Source organism: Dama dama, chromosome 11 (genome assembly GCF_033118175.1).
Source record: "Dama dama isolate Ldn47 chromosome 11, ASM3311817v1, whole genome shotgun sequence".
NCBI lineage: Eukaryota > Metazoa > Chordata > Mammalia > Artiodactyla > Cervidae > Dama > Dama dama.
This window is the reverse complement of record NC_083691.1, coordinates 14,512,510-14,519,355: the sequence shown is the minus strand read 5'-3', so window position 1 is coordinate 14,519,355 and position 6,846 is coordinate 14,512,510.

Sequence of the window (6,846 nt, the reverse complement as noted above, 5' to 3'; positions counted from 1 at the left end):
AATAAGGAGAGGGGAATGTCCATATTCATGGATAGGAAAGCTTGACCATATAAAGTTATAAATTCTGCTTGATTTATCTCTCTTCAAAACAGTCTCCCTCAAAATCCCAATCGGCTTTTGAAGACCTGGAAAGCAGTTATAAACAGTGAGCCGGTCCACTTTGGGGCTCTGCCTGCTGCTCCCTCGATGGATTTTCTATCTGTGAACCCAGATCCTTCTCCTAATTGTCTCAGCTTGAGTATCCAATGGGGTTAGTGAAGGAATTCCTTGTTTTTCAAAGTTGACTTGAATATTTGTGGCATGTTGTGTTTTATACACCGACGCCATATGTTGTTGACTCCACTCCCACCAACAAGGGAGTGCACAATCCCCTCTCTTGAAGCTACAAGGCATTCTGTGATGGACCCACCATACAGAATGATGAAAATGATGCTTTTATGACTTCTGAGGCTAGATTGTGGCAGGATGCAGCTTCAGCCTGGCTCTCTCGGGACACATGCTTTGGACACCTGAACCAACATATAGACAGTCATGCTACCCTGATCAAAGGCAAAAGGAGAAGGGGGCAGCAGAGGGTGAGATGGTTGGATGGCATCACCAACTCAGTGGACATGAATTTGAGCAAACTCCAGGAGATGGTGAAGGACAGGGGAGCCTGGCGTGCTGCAGTCCATCAGTTCAGTTCAGTCACTCAGTTGTGTCCAACTCTGTGACCCCATGCACTGCAGCACGCCAGGCCATGGGGTCACAAAATGTTGGACATGACTTATCGACTGAGTAAGAACACCCTGATGGTGTGTAGACCATGTGGAAAGATTATGTAGTGGGACGAAGTCAGGAATGGCACCTGGAGAAGCACTCAGCCATTTGCATCTGCCCAGCCTAGGTGCCCTGGGTGAGCCCTGGAGCTGACACCAAAGAAAGGGGAGATGGCCCCCACCAGACCCCACCCACACCACAGACTGGTGAGTAAAACACATAAAGCTCGAGCCACCAAGCTTCGGGGTGGTGTGTAGCACGGCCATCGTAGCAAGAATGACATGCTCAGCCCTTTGCTTTCATCAGCTTGGTACATTCCAGGAAAAAACCTTGCAGAGCATTTAGTAGAAATGCATTGAATAGGGGATGAATGTGGACATCTTTCCAAAACCGAGTCTTGCCATCAGGACGTGCGCCACGCCATAATCCTTCTCTCTGCCTCTATTGAAGTGATATACGTTTTCCTCCCACGAAATCACTGAAATGTGCTGAATTGCATATATTTTTTCCTAATGATAAATGTCTTTGCATTCCTACCATAATCCCTCCTCTGTCAGAGGTACTTTTATGTACACTTCTAGAATTGATTTGCTAATATTTTACTTAAAGTTCAGTCTATGTTCATAAGAGGGATTAGTAGATGATGGGTTTTTTTTTTTTTTTTTTTTTTTTTTTTGCTAGGACATCAAGGTCAGAGCGAGCACGTAAAATGAACTGCCACATTTTTCTTCTTACTCGCCCAGCTGCCCATGGGGCTGAGGTGGCACTGGCCGCCCCTGTCCTGGAGGAAGGACTGAGTGGACTCACTGGGGATGGGTGTCTGCTGACTCAAGTCAGCCCAGGCACCCCTGAGGCTCGCCATGATTTCAGTGCGTCCAAGGGCACAGCCGACTGAGACGCGGATGGGCCGGGTGTGGGCGGGAGAATGGCTCCAGGAGCCCCCATGCAGTTTCGTCCAACTCTGGGACGACATCAGCTGTGAGGCAATCTGGAGTAGCACCCGCTTTTGTCCTGGGTCCCTCTGGGTTCTTCCAGGTCTGGGACCACTTCCAGAATAAACTCCAAATTATCATTCTCTCTCTAAACGGTGTTATCCCCATGGGTAAATAATTTGTGGGGTAAACCCCAGAGTGGATTCAATATTCTTTTCTTAATACACGTTTATTTATTTGGCTGCACTTTGTTGCAGTATGTGAAATCTAGCTCCCTGACCTGGAATTGAACCTGTGCCCCCTGCAGCAGGAGTGCTGAGTGTTAGCCACTGGACCACTAGGGAAGTCTCCCCAAGTGGATTCAATGTTCTAACAGTGGTATGACTTATCCGCTCCACCTCTGCACATGTGGAGCACCAGAACAAGGAATGTGAAAGGGAGGTGGGAACTGGTATCTCTCAAGCAAAGCCTTCCTACCGTCCTGAGCTGTGTTTCTGATGCGGACTGGACCACAGGGCACTGCCTTCCCACGGGTTGTGTGCCATCCACCCTGCTCCACAGACAACGCAGCAAAGCTCGAGAGGCTGTGGGGCTCACCCAGAGCTGGTGTGAAACGATGAGCCAGGATGCAAAGCCAGACTCACGGCTCCGGCTCCTCCAACAATGAGATTCAGGACCTGCCATTGGCCAGAACTGTCACCTCATTTTACTCGGAGCCTCAGTTTGCTCATTTGCAAATGAATGTGTGCTCAGTCGTATCTGATTCTTTTCAACCCCATGCTCCTCTGTCCATGGGATTTCCCAGGCAAGACTACTGGAATGGGTTGCCATTTCCTTCTCCAGGGGATCTTCCTGACCCAGGGATTGAACCCACGTCTCTTGACATTCCTGCATTGGCAGGCAGGTTCTTTACCACTAGCACCACCTGGAAGGAAAGATAAAAATCTCCACCAGACTAGTTCGATTTGAACAAGCCCCTCGAGGGTGCATACAAGATGAGCTGGGATCGTACACACGGGGCAGGGGGATCTGGCAGATTTTCCAGAGGTGGCCGTGGCTCCTTCCTGGCCACAGCTGGGAGGGTGAGGAGGCAGGACGCAGACGGGAGAAGCCACAGCCTGCAGCCTGGAGAGCGGCTCTCTGTGCAGGTGCTGACTTTCCTGCCATCACAGCAGCTCCGAGTGCATCGTGCCAGATGGCAGAGGAGGCACAGGATGACGTCAACTCGTTTCCAGGCATGGTCGTGAGGGGAAGTCACACGGCGAGCTGGCCGGAACGGCTCTTTCTTTGTCCCTCCAGGACGGCTGCTGCTGAGGGGAGATCTGAGGCTCCCGTGTCTGGGTCAGCCCGGGACCAGTGGACTGGTGACCGTTCTCGTCAGCAAGGCTGTGGCAGCAGAGACAGTCAGAAGTGCGGAGAGCTGGCCTGTCTGATTCCAGCCTGTACACCAGCAGACATGCCTGTACTTCTTATAAAAGATGAGAAATGTCTTTATTTCTGTGACTGTCGATACAGTTTCCAGCCATGAACAGGCCATTTGCACTTGCCTTTAGCATCCAGTCTGGGCCCCTCCTCTTCTCCATCCAGAATCACAGCCCGCAGCTCTGTGCTCACCACTCCCGGGCCTGCGCCTGCCCATGGCTACCTGAGAACATGTCCATGAAGGAAGAACAGCATCATATTTTGAGCACTCACATCCTATCCCTCTGGTTGACATCTGATTTACCCAGACAAAGGTGGGTTTGCCCGTCTCTTTTGCATGGTGGTGGTTTAGTCACTAAGTTGTGTCTGACTCTTGTGACCCCATGGACTATAGCCCGCCAGGCTCCTCTGTTTATGGGATTTCCAGGCAAGAATGCTGGAATGTGTTGCCATTTCCTTCTCCAGGGGATCTTCCTGACCCAGGAATCAAACCCAGGTCCTCTGCATTGCAGGCAGATTCTTTACCGACTGAACTATAAGGGAAGCCCTCTCTTTTGCATATCTACTGCTTTTGTTCAATTGCTAAGTCATGTCCGACTCTGTGACCCCATGGACTGCAGCACAGGCTCCTCTGTCCTCTACTATCTCCCTGAGTTTGCTCAAATTCATGCCCCCTGAGTTGGTGATGCCATCCAATCATCTCATCCTCTGTTGTCCCCTTCTCCTCTTGCTCTCAATCTTTCCCAGCATCAGGGTCTTTTCTAATGAGTTAGCTCTTCAAATCAGGTGGCCAAAGGATTAAAGTTTCAGCTTCAGCATCAGTCCTTCCAGTGAATATTCAGGACTGATTTCCTTTAGGATTGATTGGCTTGATCTCCTTGCAGTCCAAAGGACTCTCAAGGGTCTTCTCCAGCATCACAATTTTAAAGCATCAAGTCTTCAGCACTCAGCCTTCTTGATGGTCCAACTCTCATGTCTGTACAAGTTCGAAAGATGATCCTTACATTGTCCCAGTGATCCATACACGAACTCATGTCACTGCACTGGAATGGAAAAACCTACCCCCACCCTACATACCATTCTGCATTCCCAGTGGTGGAGTTTTAAATAATTTGACAATGTGGAAACTTGAAAGGTGATATTTCTTTTAGATCAAGAACATGCTGCTAGATTGAAGACAGAGAGAAAGGAAATGCACAGACTGTTCCATAACATTTTGTAATTTTTTTTTCCTATTTCTTTCAATTTGTCTCTTTCCAATGATTCTAAGATATATTAGGCTGCTTATTGGTCATGATGTACTTATATAAAGAGCTTTCATATCTTGTGGAGATCAGCCTGGCTCCAGCAGAAATCTATTCATTGTGACTAAGTAAGTAAGAGCGATATTTTTGCCAGGGAGTACCTGCTACATTGCATTAGTTTTATTTGGAGAAAAAAAGGCATTTTCATGTCTGAATTGTGGTACTTTTGCTTTGCTCAGAAAACAGATTGACTGATGGATTTGAGAAATGTTCACAGAAGCTCAAAGGATTAAAGCAAGAAATATCTATATATGCCTGCTATGAAAAAATAAAGCCATGACATTGGTTACTTTTGATTTAATAAAATTTCCCTTTTTTCATAAATTGTGTTTTTCTTCAAAATGAAGATTGAATAAATATAATTTACATGGGGGTGCATGAGTGCTAAGTCACTTCAGTTATGTCCAACTCTTATAGTCTGTAGCCTGGCAGGCTCCTCTGTCCATGGGATTCTCCAGGCAAGAATACTGAAGTGGGTTGCTATTTTCTTCTCCAGGGGATCTTCCTGATGCAGGGATCAGACCCAGGTCTCTTACATCTCCTGCAGTGGCAGGCAGGTTCTTTACCATTAGCAAATGCTTCTAAAATCAGAAAAGGCTAATAGAGAAGATACAGTATCATGACTCCACAAGTATTAACTATATGAAGTTTAATCTTTAGCAATTCAGGAATCCTTCTCAACAGTAAAGACTCCACTCAACATGGTAAGGCACTGCTTCAAAGAGGCTGAAATAGAAGACAGAAGCAGCATATCAGTAAAATAAGGAAATGTACCAGATATGTACCTGCAGGTCACTCAAGTGGCCTTTCTGAGCCTCCCCATCCCCAGCCTCATCGCCATGGAGACAAGAAAAAACACAGGGGACAAAGAGTTTTTCAACGGTGCTTGTTATTTTCTTGGCATCTTCACTGCTACCATGATGATGATTAAACTCAAACAGCAGAGACATAGAGAAGGAAGAGTGCACTGACCCTGCCTCCTGGACCCACGGCTGCTCGCTAGCACCCTGCTGATGCTCCTGTGGTGACGCTGCCTCCGTCCCCCTCCCCGGGAGGCCCACCCCAAGCTGTCCGGAAGCTGGGGTTTCCTCTTTCTTAATTTAATTTTTATTTTATATCGGAGTAGAGTTGATTTAGCATTGTGTTAGTTTCAGGCATGTAGTAAAGTGATTCGGTGATACACATACATGATACACTGGGCTTCCCCGGTGGCTCGGAGGTAAAGATTCTACCTGCAATGCACGAGACACACCTCGACACAGGTTCGATCCCTGGGTTGGGAAGATCCCCTGGAGGAGGGCATGGCAACCCACTCCAGTATTTTTGCCTGGGAAATCCCATGGACAGAGGAGCCTGGTGGGCTACAGTCCATGGGGTCACCAAGAGTCACACATAACTGAAGAGACTGGGCATGCACATATATGTATCTTTTTCAGATTCTTTTCCCAAGTAGGTTATCACAGAGTGTTGAGTAGAGTTCCCGGTGCTCTACAACAGGTCCTTGTTGATTATCTATTTTACATCCAGTATTGTGTGATTTCCTCCGTAACGGTATCATTTCTCTTCCAGAAGCATCTTCGTCTTTCTTTGGGGAGATCAGCCCAAACTGAGGGAGGTAAGGATGCCTCCTGTCCAGGTTGTGCGCAGCCGGCAGGACAGCGCGCGTCCCAGGAGGCCCAGCCCCACCCGCTGAATGTACTGGGGAGGTGTGGCAGAAACATCCTCTAGGCCAGCTTTCGCTCCTCGGGAAGGAAAGTGTCTGCCACCCATACCTGGGGGTGAGAACTGTCTGGACGCTGTCCCTCCCTCTGCGTCTCCCTCCTCCTGGGCTCTGCAGGCCTCATGTGACCCGGAGCCCATGAGCCACTCAATGTCTTTGGAACCAAGACCTCTCCAAGCCTCCCTCCCGCCCTCCACCACCTCACCCTCTCATGCTCCACTGAGCCCTCTCGGGTCCTGCTCCAGGGCATCGTTGCCATAAACTACGTGCTGCCAGAATTCAAACAGGAAAAAAGGTGACGCACGACCTGTCAGATGACTCAGTGCCACACTGGAGATTAGCATTGCTCAGCCCTGGCTGCTCCCCCCGGGCTGGAAGCCTCACAGCAGAATGCATCCCAGCACTGACAGCGGGTCCAGTGAGACCAATAACCAGTGGTTTCACACACGAGCTATTCCCGGGCTGAACAAAGCACTTTACGTGAATTATCTACTTCCACTCGCTCTGAAGAGGCTGGCCTGGGCACCCCCAGGATGGGGGTGCCCTGGTGGGTACCCACAGCTTGTGGCTTCCCTAAAGGAGGGACAGTCTGAGTCGGGCCCCCTCTCTGCTTTTCCAGGGGAGCAGAAGAAAGTGACAAACAACAACCCCCATCTGGGCATCAGCCCAGACAAAAGGCCTGAAGTTTTGGGCAAGTCACTCACTCCTG